This window comes from Lithobates pipiens, unplaced genomic scaffold, assembly GCF_037356315.1.
Source record: "Lithobates pipiens isolate NorthernLeopardFrog02 unplaced genomic scaffold, aLitPip1_a1.2 Scaffold_19, whole genome shotgun sequence".
NCBI classification, from domain to species: domain Eukaryota; kingdom Metazoa; phylum Chordata; class Amphibia; order Anura; family Ranidae; genus Lithobates; species Lithobates pipiens.
Window position 1 is genome coordinate 246,699,588 of NW_027507764.1, and position 19,880 is coordinate 246,719,467.

Genomic DNA, 19,880 nt, shown 5'->3' on the forward strand with positions numbered 1-19,880 from the left:
GGACAGGGGCCCCCCGACTTCCTCCCGGACAGGGGCCCCTGACTTCCTCCTTGACAGGGGCCTCTGACTTCCTCCTTGACAGGGGCCCCTGACTTCCTCCTTGACAGGGGCCCTCCGACACCCTCCATGACAGGGGCCACCCGACACCCTCCGTGACAGGAGCCCCCGACACCCTCCGTGACAGGCCGCCCAACTTCCTTTATGACAGAACCCCCGACTCCCTCCATGACAGGGGCCCCCGACTCCCTCCATGACAGGGGCCCCGACACCCTCCATGACAGGGGCCCACCAACTTCCTTTATAACAGGGGCCCCCCGACTTCCTCCATTACAGGGGCCCCCAATTTCCTCCATGACAGGAGCCCCTGACACCCTCCATGACAGGGGCCCCACACTTCCTCCATGATAAGGGCCCCCTGACACCCTCCATGACAGGGGCCCCCGACATCCTACCTGACAGGGCCCCCCGACGTCCTGACAGGTGCCCCCGACTTCCTCCATGACCGGGGCCCCCGACTTTCTCCATGACGGGGCCCCCGACTCCCTCCATGACAGGGGCCCCAAAACCCTCCATGACAGGGGCCCGAAACCCTCCATGACAGGGGCCCACCAACTTAGTTTATGACAGGGCCCCCAGCTTCCTCCATGACAGGGGCGCCCGATTTCCTCTGTGACGGGGGCCCTCGACTTCCTCCGTGACGGGGGCCCCCGACTTCCTCTGTGACAGGGGCCCCCGACACCCCTCCGTGACAGGGGCCCCAGACACCCTCCGTGACAGCCCCCGACTCCCTCCATGACAGGGGTCCCCGACTCCCTCCATGATAGGGGCCCCCGACTCCCTCCATGATAGGGGCCCCCGACTCCCTCCATGATAGGGGCCCCGACTCCCTCCATGATAGGGGCCCCGACTTCCTCCATGACATTGGCCCACTGACTTCCTCCATGACATTGGCCCCCCGTTTTTCTCCATGACAGGGACCCCCAAATTCCTCCATGACAGGGACCCCCCGAATTCCTCCATGACAGGGGCCCCGACTTCCTTCATGGCAGGGGCCCCCCGACTTCCTCCATGACTGGGGCCCCCGACTTCCTACCTGATCGGGCCTCTGACTTCTTAGATGACAGGGCCCCCCCGACTTCCTACACAACAGGGCCCCCAACTTCCTCCATGACAGGGGCCCCCCTCCTCCCAGCGCAAATTCCCACAATCCCTCCTACAACACTGGAAAGGGACACCCCAATACATTAAAGGATTACAAGAGAGAACAATTTAGGGCACTTTCACACTGGGGGGGATGGGGGTATCGGCGGTAAATTGCCGCTATTTTTCAGTGTGAAAGTAGCCTCAGATTTCTCATCTCCCCTTTACTTTGGAGTCGTCTGTTTATAAATCACTATTAATATTCTGCTGTCTTCATAGCAATCGCTGCACATTGACAGATGAATGCCTCTGTATTTTATACATTGATCTCCACCTTCTTTTTCATATATTTATTACTGTTATCAGCACCTAAAGTGCTATGGATTGTATTATATGAATTCTCACGTCTTGGATATTTATTTGCTCAATGTCACATTATTTGAATCGCCATTAATTACATCCTTGTACACCGATGTCATGTTAGCTTTGATGCATAAATTTATTTGGCAATCACTACAGCAGCGCAGCCCCTCCATTCCATATATATACCAATCAGATTAGATACCGATAAGATATCGGGTGCCTGCGGTAGCGGGTCACTTTTCATCATTATATCTAATTCAAAGTGGAGGTATCCACTACACAGTTATTATGCCCCCCCACCAACTCACATCCCACCCCTATCCCCCCTCCTAGCAGAAATCTACACCCCCAATCCCCTCTCCTAGCAGAAATCTAACCCCCCAATTCCCTCTTCTAGCAAAAATACTCCCGCCCCCAATCCCTCCTCCTAGAACAAATCCCCCAAATCACTAATCCACCCAATCCCCCCTTCTAGCAACAACCCCCCAATCCATTCTCCCAGCAAAAATACCCCCAACCCCCCTCTTAACACAAATCCTCTCCAGTCCCCCCTTCTAGCAACAACCCCCCCAATCCATTCTCCCAGCACAAATCCCCCCTCCTAACACAAATCCTCCCCAACCCCCACTCCCAGCACAAATCCCCCCAACCCCTCTCCTAACACAAATCCTCCCCAATCCCCCCTTCTAGCAACAACCCCCCAAACCATTTTCCCAGCACAATCCCCCCCAACCCCCACTCCTAGCACAAATCCCCCCCAATCCCCACTCCCAGCGCGAATCTCCCCCAACCCCCTCTCCTAACACAAATCCTCCCCAACCCCCCTTTCTAGCAACAACCCCCCCAATCCATTCTCCCAGCACAAATCCCCCCTAACCCCCACTCCCAGCGCAAATCCCCCCCAACCCCCACTCCCAGCACACATCCTCCCCCAGCCCCCACTCCTAGCACAAATCCTCCCAATCCCTCCTCCTAGCACAAATCCTTCCCCCTAGCAAAACAAAATCCATAAATCCCTTCTTCAAGAGCAAATCCCCCACAAATCCACAACCCCCTCCAAATTACCCTTTTCCTAGCACAGATTCTTCCTCCCTACCCAAATCTCCCCCCAGAAGAAATTCCCCCACCCTTAGGGCAAACATTCCCCGTCCGGCTCAAATTCCCCAAAACTGTCCTAGCACATAACCCCCCCATTTCTCCTTCTATCAAATACACCCCCCCCATCCTGATTACACCTCACAGCACAGATAAATGCCCATCCCGCTTCTCCACAAACATCCAAAGCACAAACTTTTACCCCCCCTCCCCTCCTCCATTGTGTACAATTTCCCTGTGACCTTCCCTACTCATCCTCTCCTGTCACTACAGCGCTCCTCCAGTACATGAGATTGTATTGCTCTTAGATGACATTGGGCTGTACACACCCCCATCCACATTTCCTGCTGCCGGTGTTCTGTCTAGAAGTTCCCCCCCATCGATTAGTGCCCACGCATGCGCAGGACGGAGCCGCACTTCAGCTGATTTGCCAATCAGCTGGAGTGACGTAACCAGGGCGTCATAGGGGGCATCTCTCGATGGGAGATACCATTTCAGGGCCACAATTGAAACCTATACAAACAGCGGGGGAGACCATAGTTCTCACATTGTGCCTCGCTGTTGCGGGCATTTTTAGTGTGCTGATGGTGCGGTTTTGTCTGCTGCAGGCGGGTTTGCTGTGTTGAACGGCTGGTTTTGCCTGTGAGACAAAACCAGCTCTTCAACACACACTAGCCGCCCTCCAGCAGCAGTGATGCACAATGTGTGAACTACGGTCTCCCCCGCTGTTTGTATAGGTTTAAATTGTACCTGTGAAATGGTATCTCCCATCGAGAGATACCTCCTACGGTGTGCGCATGCGCCCTGGTTACGTCAGCCATCTGATCGGCAAATCAGCTGTTGTGCTGTTCTGTACGGCGCATGCACAGTACATACCAGGCACTATTCGATGGGGGACACTTCTCAACAGAACATCAGGAGATGAGCAGCCCTTGGAGGAGATAGGGGGCCGCTAATCAAAGTGTGTGTGTGTGTGTACAGTCTGATGCCATCTCTCCACTCTGCCACTTCTCCTCTCACTGCTGCAGGATGCCATTGCTTTTTCCCAGCTCTGAGTGTGGGCGATGGTGGGGGTAGATCAGTGGCCAATCAGGCATCACATCAAAGGGAGGGCACAACTGAAATCTGGGTGTAAATCAGCACCCCCCTGGATCCTGCCATGTCTGTGCCTCTCCATCCAGCAGTTGGTCCTGTGGCTGATTAAGGTGATAAACTCACTTGGTGCCTTATCTGAATTAAATTAGCCTCAGAACCTGTGTAATTCATATGTGTTCAGGTGGCAACCCTGGGTTTGAGGAATAGGGGGGGGGGGTGTGAGGAGTAGAGAGGTGGGTGTGAGGATTAGAGGGAGAAGAGAGGGGGTGTGTGAGGAGTAGAGAGGGGGTTTGTAAGGAGTAGAGGGGGGGGGGGTGTGTGAGGAGTAGAGATGGGGTGTGTGAGGAGTAGAGGGGGGGTGTGTGAGGAGTAGAGAGGGGGTATGTAAGGAGTAGAGAGGGGGGTGTGTGAGGAGTAGAGAGGGGGTGTGTGAGGAGTAGAGAGGGGGTGTGTGAGGAGTAGGGGGGGGCTGTGTGAGGAGTAGAGGGGGGTGTGTGAGGAATAGAGGGGGTGTGTGAGGAGTAGAGGGGGTATGTTTGAGGAGTAGAGGGGGTGTGTGAGGAGTAGGGGGAGGTGTGAGGAGTAGAGGGGGAGGTGTGTGAGGAGTAAAGGGGGTGTGTGAGGAGTAGAGAGGGGTTTGTAAGGAGTAGACAGGGGTGTGTGTGAGGAGTAGAGGGGGTGTGTGAGGAGTAGGGAGAGGTGTGAGGAGCAGAGGGGGGTTGTAAAGAGTTGAGAGGGGGGTGTGTGAGGAGTAGAGAGGGGTGTGTGTGAGGAGTAGAGGGGGTGTGTGAGGAGTAGGGGGAGGTGTGAGGAGTAGAGGGGGGTTTGTAAAGAGTAGAGAGGGGGGTGTGTGAGGAGTAGACAGGGGTTTGTAAGGAGTAGACGGGGGTTTGTAAGGAGTAGAGGGGGGTTTGTAAGGAGTAGAGGGGGGTTTGTAAGGAGTAGAGGGGGGTGTGTGAGGAGTAGAGAGGGGGGTGTGTGAGGAGTAGAGAAGAGGTGTGAGAGGAGTAGAAGGGGGGAGGTGTGAGGAGTAGGGGGAGGAGTAGACGGGGGTTTGTAAGGAGTAGAGAGGGGGGTGTGTGAGGGGTAGGCATTTTAACACTGTTTTCATATGCGGTCACAACTAACGTATGCGTTCGCTTCTGCGTGCGAGCTCGGCGGGGCACTTAAAAAAAAGAATTTTCTTATTTATTTTACTTGTACACTGTCCTTTTAAAAAAAAAAATGTGATAGAAAAAAAGCATGACTGGACCTCCTAAATGTGAGATCTGGGGGTCCAGCAGACCTCAGATATCACATTTACACTTAAATGTCTTTTTTTATTTACAAAAAAAAAATCCCCTTTTAAGACCATTAGGCGGAAGTGACTTTTGAAGTCTTTTCCGCCATCCAATGGTATGGAGCAGAGTGGGGGCATCTTTCCCTCACGCGGCATCCAGCCTCACAGGGAAGAGGACGCGATCGTCTCTGCCACTACAGACGGCTCTGGTAAGCGGTGGAGATGACCGCAGCACGGCGGGGGGCCCCTCTCCCTCCGACAATAAAAGTGATCTTGTGACAAATCCACCGCAGAGACCACTTTTATCTGAAAGCGGACTGCCCGCTGTTGAAGAGGATACCAGGGTTATGGCATTCCCAACAGTATGCCCACAGAGTGAGCCTGGGCACATCCTAATCACCACGTGCGGCACATATTCCCCTGTTTTACTGACACTGGCCACTGCCCTATTCACACCATCCATGATTTCATGTTTTAATATGTTTGTTTACATTTATTTCTAAACGTCTGTGTATACACACACTATATTATCAAAAGTATTGGGACACCTGCCTTTACATGAAATTTAATGGCATCCCAGTCTTATTCCGTAGGGTTCAATATTGAGTTGGCCCACCCTTTGCAGCTATAACAGCTTCAACTCTTCTGGGGAGGTTGTCCACAAGGTTTAGGAGTGTGTCTATGGGAATGTTTGACCATTCTTGCAGAAGAACATTGGTGAGGTCAGGCACTGATGTGGATAAGAAGTATCGGGTTGGGGTCAGGACTTTTATATATTAAAAAAAACAAAGTTGTCATGAAATACCACCAAAATAAGTTGTATTGAACCTGCCAGGTGTCAGGGGATCAAGGGCACCACATCCCAAAGAGATCTATACAAATGTAGCACTAACCCCCGAAGGAGCTGCTGGTTAGATTGGGCTTACCGTTACCCTCTCTCTCCTCACTTCACGTCTAGGGGCGTCCCGTGGTAGATGGCCCAGTAACTTGAGAGACTGACGACAGATCCACTTGGATTTTATTTGCAAAAACCGTAGACAATGAACAGTCTCTTAACATGGGATCAGAGGGTTGGAAAGGAAGTTCAGGTACTCTTAGTGTCAAAGTCAATATTAAAGAACTTGCTTACTTTGACTGCATCCAGAGAATAGCCATTCGCAACTGGATGTTCACTCAAGTTGGACAGTCCCTCTCTTACAAGGCCTAGCAACCAACAAGGTGCTTACTCAGGAACAAGTCTCTGCCACAGACGTTGTTGTAGAACATACAAGAATAAGTCTCTGCCACAGAGTGTTGTTGTAGAACACGTAGGAAACTAAACTTGTAGAACACTCGTGTGATACCTGGATCTTTCAGCCAGCTTGGCGATATCCATGAGACCGGAGTACTTCAGCTCCTCCAGGCTCTTGCTAAGAAACCAACCCATACGTGGCCTTCGTCTGAAGAGTCCTCCCCTGGATAGCATGAGGTCAGTTGGTCTCTCCCAAACCGGAGACGGCACCCAAACACCTCAGAATTCTCCTTTTAGTTTCCTTGCCTCGGGCTAGCCAGCCCAGAGACAACAAGATCGGGTGGATCCACACCCCAGGCCATAGCCTTCCTGGGGGCTGGTCAGGAGGACCAGGACCATGAAGTCAGTACATCCTTCTGGACCGGTAACCCTGAACCACGTGACATCCGCATCTTAAATACCCTCTTCCAGAAAGCACAGCAAGAGAGCCACTCCCACTGGGCGGGCTCCGAGAGAGAGTAACTTAAGCACCCAACCAGACTATAGTTCCATGCCTGCCAGAAGAGACAGTGCCCCCTATGGTCAGGCTGAATATCTCATAGTCCAGTCAGACTGATGCTGAAGTCCAAATTCAGACAATTGTACCCAAACCAAACTGCAGTTCAGGTGTAACCTTAAATTTGAAAAACACATAGCGCGTGCTCTTCAGGAGTCGGCGCTACACAAAATAGAGAAATAATGGGGATTTTAAAAGTTGCCAAAGTCAATAGCAATTGTATATACTGTATATATAATACACACACACATTTGTGTTTTACCTTTCGGGTGCACACCCTAATACAATAGGCTGCACACATGTATGGGTATGCCACTTCAAACAGCCAACGTACGACGTCGGGCAGTCTGCAAGTAGTTAAAGGAGAAGTACAGCGAAGCTCGTTTTGCACTCCTGTGACCCATTTATTAGCAGAGAGTGGGCTGAAGTCCGCTCTCTGCTGATGTCACAGAAGTGTGTCCAGGGTCCGCAGCCCCCTCCACAGCCCAGCGCTCCAATGAGTGAGGAGGGGGCAGAGCAGAGAGCTCTGACTGACAGTCTGCAGCTCTCTGCTCATGGAGTTGTGAGAACCGAGCAATCAACAGTGTTTGATCGATTGGTTCTCAGTGTAGAGGAGCCGGGGGACAGATACGGCATCCACCTAGGTAAGTACGATACGGAAAAAACATCTATCAGTGGTACCATCTATCAGTGGTACCTATCAATGCCACCCATAAGGGCCCATCAGTGCCCTTTTATCTGTGTCCATCAGTGCCGACTTATCTGTCCCCATCAGTGCCACCTTATCAGTGCTGCCTTAAAGGGGTTGTAAAGGTAAATGTTTTATCACCTTAATGCATTCTATGCATTAAGGTGAAAAAACATCTGACAGTGCCTGCGCCCCCAGTCCCCCCGTTTTACTTACCTGACCCCTCGAAAATCGCTCGCTAGCCACCGATGTCCTCTTCACCACTCAGCCTGGGCGCTGATTGGCTGGAGTGGATGGATGGAAAGCAGCGCAGCCATTGGCTTGCGCTGCTGTCAATCACATCCACTGACGCGGATCGCCGGGGGCGGGGCCGTGTGATACAGCGAGCGGCTATAGCCGCCGGCTGTAACACAGGAGCGCGCCCGCAGGTGCTTCTCACCATGCGAGGGAGCTCGCATGAATGTGAGAAGTACCTGCGGGAGGGAGCCGAGACACCCACCGAGGGACCCCAGAAGAGCAGGTTCGGGGCCACTCTGTGCAAAACGAGCTGCACAGTGGAGGTAAGTATAACATCTTTGTTATTAAAAAAAAAAAAAATTACGTTACAATCCCTTTAACTGTGCCTATCAGTGCCCACCAGTGCCCCTCATCAGCGCATATCAATGAAGGAGAAAAATTACCTGTTTGCAAAATGTTATAACAAATTTTTAAACATGATTTTTTATTTTTTTTCAAAATTTTCCATCTTTTTTTGTTTAGCAAAAAATAAAAATGAAATACCACCAAAAGAAAGTTCTATTTGTGGGAAAAAAAAATGATAAAAATGTCATTTGGGTACAGTGTTGTATGACTGCGCAATTGTCCTTCAAATTGCGTGAGCACCGAAAGCTGAAAATTGGTTTTGGCAGGAGGGGGGTTTAAGTGCCCAGTAAGCAAGTGGTTAATGACCAGGCCATTTTTTGCCATACGGCACTGCTTTAACTTTAACTGACAATCGCGCGGTCGAGCAATGCTGTACTCAAATAAAATTGATGTCCTTTTTTCCCCACACATAGAGCTTTTTTCCTTGGTATTTGATCACCTCTGCAGTTTTTTCTTTTTTGCGCTATAAACAAAACAAAACAAAAATTTGAAAAATAAATAATTTTTTACATTCTGCTATAATACATGTCCAATAATAAAAAAAAATGTCTTCATCAATTTAGGCCAATATGTATTCAGCTACATAGTTTTGGTAAAAAAATCCTAATAAGCCTATATTGATTGGTGTCTACAAACTATGGGATATTTTTATGGCATTTTTATTTATTTTTTATTAGTAATGGCGGTGATCAGCGATTTTTAGTGGGGCTGCAACCTTGAGGAGGACAAATCTGACACCTGACACTTTTTTTGGGACCAGTGACACTAATACAGGGATCAGTGCTAAAAGTATACACTGTCACTGTACTAAGGACACTGGAAGGGAAGGAGTTATCAGGCGCGATCAAAGGGTTAAATGTGTCCCTAGGGGGTGCTTGCTAACTGTATGGGGGTTGCTCTGACTTGGTGAAGACAGAGATCTGTGTTCCTGCTACAAGATCTCTATCTTCTCCCCTGTCAGAACGGTGATCTGCCTTGTTTAGAACACGGGTGTTCGGCAGACATCGGGTCTGCCGGACCCACTGATTGGCATCCCCTGTGTCCAATCAGCATGCAATCATGCCTCCGGCGGAGTGTGCGTGTCTATATGGTATTGTGCTCCATTCAATGGTCACACCCTTAATCATAAAGCCATAACTATAAATCACCCATACATTTTGTTTCAAAATTTTATAACAAAATCAGTCCATTAATGGAAAGAAAGTCAGTGTATAAGAATTGTAAAATATTGGCAGTTCACACCAGCATGCCCAGCCAGCTGTTATTTGTGGAGAGCAGATACCTCATATGTTTTGGATGTGAGGAGTCGTGTTCAGTGGTCTTTGTTTTCCAGGAGAGCAGATTCTGCAATCACTGTGAGTGAGAAGACACTGAACCCCACTGTTACCCCCCACTGACTACAACCCCCCACTCTGTCCATGAGATACTGTTATAGCGTCATCAATTTACACAGCGCTTTACATATACAGTAAAACCTTGGTTTGAGAGCGTTTTGCAAGACAAGCAACATTTTTAAATAAAATCTTTCCATGCCTATATCCATTGAGGTTCTTCGATCCTTGGTGTGTAATCACCGACAAGCCTGAATGATTCATGGGGCGTATGTCCTATTCAATCCTTACACTCCGCTATGCCTCAGTGTTATTGGTGGTGGTGCTCAAAATTTTTGGGGGGTGCAAATAAACTGAAAGATTCTGAAAAAAAACACCCATCAATTGTAGGCTCACTGTGCCCATCAAATGCAGCCACTCTGCCCATCAAATTCTGCCACTGTGCCGCCCATCTCCCCAGCACTTGCCTTGTCTCGGGTGGGCAGCGGGTGACGGTGATGTCCGGTGTCCCCCATTTCTTCCCTGACCCTGATGTCTTCTCCAGCCCGCTCCTCCTCTGCTATAATTGGACACCTATCACGTGTCCAATCATAGAGCCTATCGTTTCAACCAATCAGGTGACAGGTAACACAGACCCTGTGCACCTGATTGGCTGAAAGGGGGTTCAATGTTAGCAAAATGAATCCCTTTGTTTTGCTAACAAAGCATTGCGCCTGCTTCTCACATTTTTGGGCGCCTATACAGTGGTGTGAAAAAGTGTTTGCCCCCTTCCTCATTTCCTGTTCCTTTGCATGTTTGTCACACTTAAGTGTTTCGGAACATCAAACCAATTTAAACAATAGTCAAGGACAACACAAGTAAACACAAAATGCAATTTGTAAATGAAGGTGTTTATTATTAAGGCTGGGTTCACACTGCTGCGGGGGGGGGGGGGGAGATCCGGATGTGATTTGCACCGCACTGCAGTGCAAATCACATCCAATCTCCGTAGCGATGCGAGTTCAGCCATACAGATAGTATGGCTGAATTCGCATCGCTCCCGCAGCAAACTCGCACGGGACCCTTTTTTTGGTCCGCAGCAGAATCGGATCGCATGGGTGTTCACACCATGCGATCCGATTCCTGTGCGAGTGTGCAGATCGCACTGCGATATGCGGACGGATCTGGGGGTGTCATTAACATATCATTGACACTCCCAGCCGTCCGCATAGGGCAGTGTGAACTGCCGGCGGGAGGTATGCGATGCGGGAAAACGCCGCGGATTCGCGGCGTTCCCGCATCGCTATAGTGTGAACCTAGCCTTAAGGTGAAAAAAAATCCAAACCATCATGGCCCTGTGTGAAAAAGTGATTGCCCCCTAAACCTAATAACTGGTTGGGCCACCCTTAGCAGCAACAACTGCAACCAAGCGTTTGCGATAACGTGCAATGAGGCTTTTACAGCGTCCTGGAGGAATTTTGGCCCACTCATCTTTGCAGAATTGTCCTAATTCAGTTACATTAGAGGGTTTTCGAGCATGAAGGGCCTTTTTAAGGTCATACCACAACATCTCAATAGGATTCAGGTCAGGACTTTGGCTAGGCCACTCCAAAGTCTTCATTTTGTTTTTCTTCAGCCATTCGGTGGTGGACTTGCTGGTGTGTTTAGGATCATTGTCCTGCTGCAGAACCCAAGTTCGTTTCAGCTTGAGTACACGAACAGATGGTCGGACATTCTCCTTCAGGATCTCTTGGTAGACAGCAGAATTCATAGTTCCTTTTATCACGGCAAGTCTTCCAGGTCCTGAAGCAGCAAAACAGTCCCAGACCATCACACTACCACCACCATATTTTACTGTTGGTATAATGTTCTTTTTATGAAATGCAGTGTTCCTTCTACGCCAGATATACTTGGACACACACCTTCCAAAGAGTTCCACTTTTGTCTCATCGGTCCACAGAATGTTGTCCCAAAAGTCTTGGGGATCATCAAGATGTGTTGTGGAGAAATTGAGACGAGCTTTGATGTTCTTTTTGCTCAGCAGTGGTTTTCTCCTTGGAACTCTGCCATGCAGGCCATTTTTGCCCAGTCTTTTCCTGATGGTGGAGGCATGAACGCTGACCTTAACTGAGGAAAGTGAGGCCTGCAGTTCCTTGGACGTTGTTGTGGGGTCTTTTGTGACCTCTTGGATGAGTCGTCGCTGCGCTCTTGGGGTAATTTTGGGCGGCCGGCCACTCCTGGGAAGGTTCACCACTGTTCCATGTCTTCGCCATTTGTGGATAATGGCTCTCACTGTGGTTCGCTGGATTCCCAAAGCTTTGTAAATGGCTTTATAACCCTTTCCAGACTGATAGATCTCAATTACTTTCTTTCTCAATTGTTTCTGAATTTCTTTGGGTCTCGGCATGATGTGTAGCTTTTAAGGATCTTCTGGTGGACCTTACTGTGTCAAGCAGCTCCTATTTAAGTGATGCCTTGATTGTGAACAGGTGTGGCAATAATCAGGCCTGGGTGTGGCTATAGAAATTGAACTCAGGTGTGGACAACCACAGTTATAGTATGTTTTAACAAGGGGGGGCAATCACTTTTTCACACAGGGCCATGATGGTTTGGATTTTTTTTCACCTTTAATAATAAACACCTTCATTTACAAATTGCATTTTGTGTTTACTTGTGTTGTCCTTGACTATTGTTTAAATTGGTTTGATGTTCCGAAACACTTAAGTGTGACAAACATGCAAAGGAACAGGAAATGAGGAAGGGGGCAAACACTTTTTCACACCACTGTAAGAGCCGACGGTGGGGATTAGAGTGGTGGCAGGAGACGGGGGGGGGGGGGTTGTTGGCGGTCCTGCACCCTTTATGGACACACTGCCCCTGGTGCCATGCAATTTCGCTCTCCAACTGCTAGGAGAGCAGCTAGACTCAAAATCAGTTTACTACAGCAGATCAGGCAGCAATTGAGATTGGTTGCCAGAGAATACAGCACATCATTACCACTCAATAACTGGTTGCTAGAGGAAACAGCACACATTACGGCTGCTTTGTTGCTAAAAGTTACTGCACATTACGGCTCACTGATTGGTTGCTATAGGTCAGGGATCCTCAAACTACGGCCCTCTAGCTGTTGGAGATATGCATCCCATGAGGCATTGTAAAACTCTGACATTCACAGACATGACTAGGCATGATGGGAATTGTAGTTTCTGAACAACTGGAGGGCCGTAGTTTGAAGACCCTTGCTATTGGTTACTGTGCATCATTACCACTTAATGGTTGCTAGAGATAACAGCACATCATTAAAGCTCACTGCTTGGTTGCCTGTGACATCTCCAGTAGGCACTGCAGCAAGGTCTATATCCTGGCAGTGGCTCAGCAACACGTCTTCTCACTCTTCCAGTCTCCCCCACATAGTACTCGCTTGGTGGCTTTTCAGCAGCTCAGTCTCTCACGGGGGGACTGTAACTGTACCGCTGTACCGCTCACCAACTCTCCCATAACACTGCGCCATCCTGGTGAATTTTTGCCTGGGCAAATCTTGCTCCCTCTACAAAAAGAAGGGTTGAGTTCAGGCCCCATGGACTTTGGTGAATAGGCCATTCCTTGAGACTACTTTTCCCTGTGATAGCACAGCAGACCCGAGACTTGTAGTGCCTGTGCAGCGGTGTGAGGGGAGAGCGCTCAGCTACACTGATATGATAGGGAGGCAGCATGGGCCCCTGTAGCTATGAGCAACCCCTGGGCTCAAGGGGCAGCTGCTTTGGACCCCACAAAAATAACTGGGCCCGGGGCAGTTTCCCCTTTTGCCCCACCTTAAAGACGTGCCTGACCTTACCCCATACTCTGACTGGATCTCTTCGCACACACCTTAGCCTGCTCATGCCACATACCTCTGGTACACTTTTCCCTGCTCATATCACACCCTGGCTTGGCGTTAGCGGAACACACTTTCACCCTGAATCTGATGGAGCCAATGCACCTCGTTAATATGTGGCCTGCAGTATACCCTTTTAATGCTGCAGAGGATGCATGCAAAAGCCCATTTAAACAGCCTTGCAAATACCACACACAATGTCTGCTGGACTGAATAGAAAATAAATAAAAAAAGACACATTAACAAAGCCATAATTGTGTTTTAACGTTTTAAAAAAAAATATATTTTTTAACAAATATATTATAATGTAGTCAATATAAGCAAATTGAGATATATACTGTAAATAAATGGAGACAAATTACATTTTTTACACACAAGCAATGGAGGGAAAAAAATTAAGAGAGCAAGAAAATAAAGATTAATAAAAGTTGAAAATACTACTGGGGTAATGGGGGGAGGGGGGTGTTTGAGCCAAGAGTTGCACTATAAACGTTAGTTCTTAAAAAAAACAAATAAAAAAAGCTGGGGGGGGGGGCTAGAAATACATCTGGGACGTCCATTTGTTTTCATTGAAAAAAAATCAAAAATGAATCTCTTGATGTAATAAAGAATACACAAAATCTAGAAATAATATGGCTTTAGTGCCTGCCCCAGATATTTAATCTGAATAGATCCCCAAGCAAAATACAGAATTAAAGTGCTTTTTATTATTAACCCCTTCAGATCCACATTATAGCCGAATGACGGCTACAGCGTGGACCTACATTGCCGGGAGGCCATCAATAGACGTCCCCCCGCACTGTGATCTCCGAGTCAATGAGAGGAGCCCGAGGAGAAAAAATAGCCAATCACTGGCTTCTGTGCAAAGGACATCAGTCCCGAAGAGGAAGATGCATAGCCATCTCATCTGTGCCCACCAGTGCCATCTGCCTGTGCCCACAGTGGCACGAATAACAAATCAGTGCCAGCAATCAGTGCCACCTATCAATGCCCACCAGTGGTGCCAATCAGTGCCACCTTGCAGTGCTGCTTATCAGTGTCACCTACCAGTGCCCATCACTGCCACCCATCAGTGCCACCTATTAGTACCCCTTCTCAGTGCCCACCAGTGCCACCTATCAATGCCCTTCAGTGCCACCTCATCTGTGCCCATCAATGCAGCCTCATCATTTGTACATCAATGAAGGAAAAAAATTTCCAGTTTTCAACATTTTATAACAAAATATACAACAGTTTTGTATTATTTATTTTAACCACTTGCCGACCGCCGCACGACGATATACGTCGGCAGAATGGCACGGGCAGGCATATGGGCGTATATATAAGTCCCTGCCTGCCCGCGGGTGGGGGGCCCGATCGGGCCCCCCCCCGGTGCCTGCGGCGGTCGGCATTCCTTCGAGAGCGATCCGGGATGAGGGGGCGGCCATTCATTCATGGCCACCCCCTCGCGATCGCTCTCGACGAATGGAAATCCCCCGTGACATCACTTCCTCTCCTGTAATGTAAACACAGGAGAGGAAGTGATGTATTCTCTCCTCCGTGTCGGTATTTTTCGTTCCGACACGGAGGAGAGCGGATCGGTGAGTTGCACCAACACTCTACACACACACAGTAGAACATGCCAGGCACACTCACACCCCCCCTTTACCCCCCGATCACCCCCCCCAATTACCCCTGCCCCCCAGTCACAGTGACACCAATGTCATTTTTTTTTTTTTTTTTTTTGCATTGGTGTCATTTGTGACTGTAATAACTGTTAGGGCAGTTAGAGTTAGCCCCCTTTAGTTATAATGTACCCCCCTAACCCCCCCAATAAAGGTTTAACCCCGTGATCACCCCCCGTCGCCAGTGTCACTAAGGCTGGGTTCACATTGCAGCGGTTTATGAGAACGAATGTGATTCGCACCGCACTGCAGTGCAAATCACATCCGATCTCTGTGCGATTCGAGTTCAGCCATTCGCCGCACCCGCCGCACCCGCCACACCCGCCGCACCCGCCGCAAATTCGCACGGGACCCTTTTTTTGGCCCGCAGCAGAATCGGATCGCATGGGTGTTCACACCATGCGATCCGAGTTTGCAGATCGCACTGCGATATGCGAACTGATCTGGGGGTGTCAGTAACATTTCACTGACACTCCCAGCAGTTCGCATAGGGCAGTGTGAACTGCCGCCGGGAGGCATGCGATGCGGGAACCCGCCGCGGATTCGCGGCGTTTCCGCATCGCTCCAGTGTGAACCCAGCCTAATAAGCGATCATTTTTCTGATCGCCGTATTAGTGTCACAGGTGACGCTAGTTAGGCAGGTAGGTATTTAGGTTCTCCGCAACTTTTTATAGCGCCAGGGACCCCCATATACTACCGCATAAAGCCCCCTGATTGCCCCTTAGTTAACCCTTTCACCTGTGATCACCATATAACTGTTACAGGTGACGCTGGTTGGTTAGTTATTTTTTTATAGTTTCAGGGCACCCGCCATTTATTACCTAATAAAGGTTTAACCCCCTGATCACCCGGCGGGTGTCATTTGTGACTAATAACTGTTAGGGCAGTTAGGGTTAGCCCCCTTTAGTTCTAAGGTACCCCCCTAACCCCCCCAATAAAGGTTTAACCCCGTGATCACCCCCCGTCGCCAGTGTCACTAAGGCTGGGTTCACATTGCAGCGGTTTGAGAACGGATGTGATTCGCACCGCACTGCAGTGCAAATCACATCCGATCTCTGTGCGATTCGAGTTCAGCCATTCGCCGCACCCGCCGCACCCGCCACACCCGCCGCAAATTCGCACGGGACCCTTTTTTTGGCCCGCAGCAGAATCGGATCGCATGGGTGTTCACACCATGCGATCCGAGTTTGCAGATCGCACTGCGATATGCGAACTGATCTGGGGGTGTCAGTAACATTTCACTGACACTCCCAGCAGTTCGCATAGGGCAGTGTGAACTGCCGCCGGGAGGCATGCGATGCGGGAACCCGCCGCGCATTCGTGGCGTTCCCGCATCGCTCCAGTGTGAACCCAGCCTAATAAGCGATCGTTTTTCTGATCGCTGTATTAGTGTCACAGGTGACGCTAGTTAGGCAGGTAGGTATTTAGGTTCGCCGCAGCTTTTTATAGCGCCAGGGACCCCCATATACTACCGCATAAAGCCCCCTGATTGCCCCCTAGTTAACCCTTTCACCAGTGATCACCATATAACTGTTACAGGTGACGCTGGTTGGTTAGTTATTTTTTTATAGTTTCAGGGCACCCGCCATTTATTACCTAGTCTCACTAGTGTACCCCTAAATTTAGGGGTGTCTACTTTCCAAAATGGGGTCATTTGGGGGGGGTTTGTGCCATCTTGGCATTTTATGGCCTTCAAAACTGTAACGCCCTTAGAAAGCCTGAAGGCGGTGCTTGGTTTTCGGGGCCCCGTACGCGGCTAGGCTCCCAAAAAGTCCCACATATGTGGTATCCCCGTACTCAGGAGAAGCAGCAGAATTTATTTTGGGGTGTCATTTCACATATGCCCATGGCATGCGTGAGCAATATATCATTTAGTGACAACTTTGTGAAAAAAAAAAAAAGTTTGTAATTTTCCCGCAACTTGTGGCAAAATATAAAATATTCCATGGACTCAACATGCCTCTCAGCAAATAGCTTGGGGTGTCTACTTTCTAAAATGGGGTCATTTGTGGGGGTTTTGTGCCATCTTGGCATTTTATGGCCTTCAAAACTGTAATAGGTAGTGAGAAGTGAACTCAAAAATTTACGCCCTTAGAAAGCCTGAAGGCGGTGCTTGGTTTTCGGGGCCCCGTACGCGGCTAGGCTCCCAAAAAGTCCCACATATGTGGTATCCCCGTACTCAGGAGAAGCAGCAGAATTTATTTTGGGGTGTCATTTCACATATGCCCATGGCATGTGTGAGCAATATATCATTTAGTGACAACTTTGTGAAAAAAAAAAAAAAAAAAAAAAAGTTTGTAATTTTCCCGCAACTTGTGGCAAAATATAAAATATTCCATGAACTCAACATGCCTCTCAGCAAATAGCTTGGGGTGTCTACTTTCTAAAATGGGGTCATTTGTGGGGGTTTTGTGCCATCTTGGCATTTTATGGCCTTCAAAACTGTAATAGGTAGTGAGAAGTGAACTCAAAAATTTACGCCCTTAGAAAGCCTGAAGGCGGTGCTTGGTTTTCGGGGCCCCGTACGCGGCTAGGCTCCCAAAAAGTCCCACATATGTGGTATCCCCGTACTCAGGAGAAGCAGCAGAATTTATTTTGGGGTGTCATTTCACATACGCCCATAGCATGTGTGAGCAATATATCATTTAGTGACAACTTTGTGTAAAAAAAAAAAAAAATATTTTTTTTTGTCATTATTCAATCGCTTGAGGCAAAAAAATAAAATATTCAATGGGCTCAACATGCCTCTTATCAATTTCCTTAGGGGGTCTACTTTCCAAAATGGGGTCATTTGGGGGGGTTTTGTACTGCCCTGCCATTTTAGCACCTCAAGAAATGAGATAGGCAGTCGTAAACTAAAAGCTGCGTAAATTCCAGAAAACGTACCTTAGTTTGTAGATGTGACAACTTTTGCGCAAACCAATAAATATACAATTATTGACTTTTTTTTTACCAAAGACATGTGGCTGAATACATTTTGGCCTAAATGTATGACTAAAATTGAGTTTATTGGATTTTTCTAATAACAAAAAGTAGAAAATATCATTTATTTTCAAAATTTTCTTTTTACGTTTATATCGCAAAAAATAAAAATCGCAGAGGCAATCAAATACCATCAAAAGAAAGCTCTATTTGTGGGAAGAAAAGGACGCAAATTTTGTTTGGGTACAACATTGCATGACCGCGCAATTACCAGTTAAAGCAGCGCAGTGCCAAAGTGTAAAAAGACCTCTGGTCATTTACCAGCAAAATGGTCCGGTCTGAAAGTGGTTAATTTGTCTTTTTTTTTTTTTTTTTAACAAAAATTAAAAGCCCCCAGAGGTGATCAAATACCATGAAGAGCAAAGCGCCCCCTGCCTGCGCTCTCATTACTTTGTCTGTTACAGCCAAAACTAAAATCAGTGCTGCAGTCAGACCGGGGACCAGTGAAAGCACTTGGTCATGTGACGAAATAATTGACTACTAGGCACAGTAGGGTCACATGACCAAGTGACATCACAGGTCAGGGCTTCTTTTAACCACTTCAGCCCTAGACCATTTGTCCGCCCAAAGACCAGAGCACTTTTTGTGATTTGGCACTGCATCGCTTTAACTGACAATTGCGCGGTCGTGCGGTGTGGCTCCCAAACAAAATGTGTCAGGGGCAGCAGTGCGGGGGGCGTGTCAGGGGCAGTAGTGGGGGGGCATTTCAGGGGCAGCCGTGGGGGGGGGCGCTGGGGGAAGTCGCCGCCCCTTTGCTATGTAAACCCCTCCATGGGCCACAAAGGAGGAAGTGGAAAAAGAAATGCTGAAAAAAATTAAGTGATCACACAAAAAATGGCAATTCGTTTTAAGGGTACACATTAGTAGTGGGTGGTGGTGAGTGTAAAATGTGGGTGGGACTTGGCTTTATGGAGACTCATCCTCTCTATTAGTCCCGTTTACCATTATCATTGAAAGTAAAGAAAATCCCACATTTTGGGGTGTCCCCAGAAAAGTAATTGAGAGGAAATCTTCCAATGGGGACACCAGTTTTGGTCACTTGGGGTTCCCCCAGGGATTCCCTTAAAGCGGTAGTAAACTGCAGTAAAAACAAAACAAAAAAAACTTCCCCTGTAAGGCAATGTCATAATGTGCTAGTATGTATCGCATACTAGCACATTAATAGAGACTTACCTTAAAACAAAGCCCTGCAATGGCGCACTTTCACTGCTGACAGGACTTTAATCTTCACCTGGCCCTCGGGGTTCATGGCCTCCCGGTACCTGAGTGGCCAGGGGGCGCTATGACGTCACTCCCGCCCATGCGCATAGGAGCCGCCATTTATGGCATGGGCTCTGACGGTCTGGCACTGTATGCTTCCTCTCACATCCTGCTTGGCTATGAGACAGGAAGTGAGGGAAAATCTCCAAAATGGGACACAGATGGTGAAAACAAATAATAATTAAAAAAAATAAAAAATCTGGCAGGGGTTATAACCCTCTCTTGCTCTGTCCAAAAATAAAACATTTTACCTATACTTCCATTTTTGAATAGGGTTGCCCCAATACCACTTTAAGACGGAGTACAAGTACTGATCATTTTTTTTATAAAATACTTGCTGTACTGATGGGCACCGATAGGTGGCACTAATGAGGTGTGGACTTTGTAGGGCAGCTACAGCACTGGAAAAAGGTTACATATTTCACCCTAAAATAAGGTGACCAGATTGTTAAAATGAAATCCGGGGACATATTTTTTTTTTTACTAGTAATGGCAGCAATCAGTGACTCGTAGCGTGACTCATAGCGGGACTGCGATATTGGTTTTTCTGACGGAAAATCGTGTGTCTTGCCTACACACAATCACACCAAAGTCCGACCGCCTAGAACGCGGTGACGTACAACACGTACGACGAGACTAGAAAAGGGAAGTTCAATAGCCAGGAGCCAATAGCTGCCGTCTCGTACTTGCTTCAGAGCATG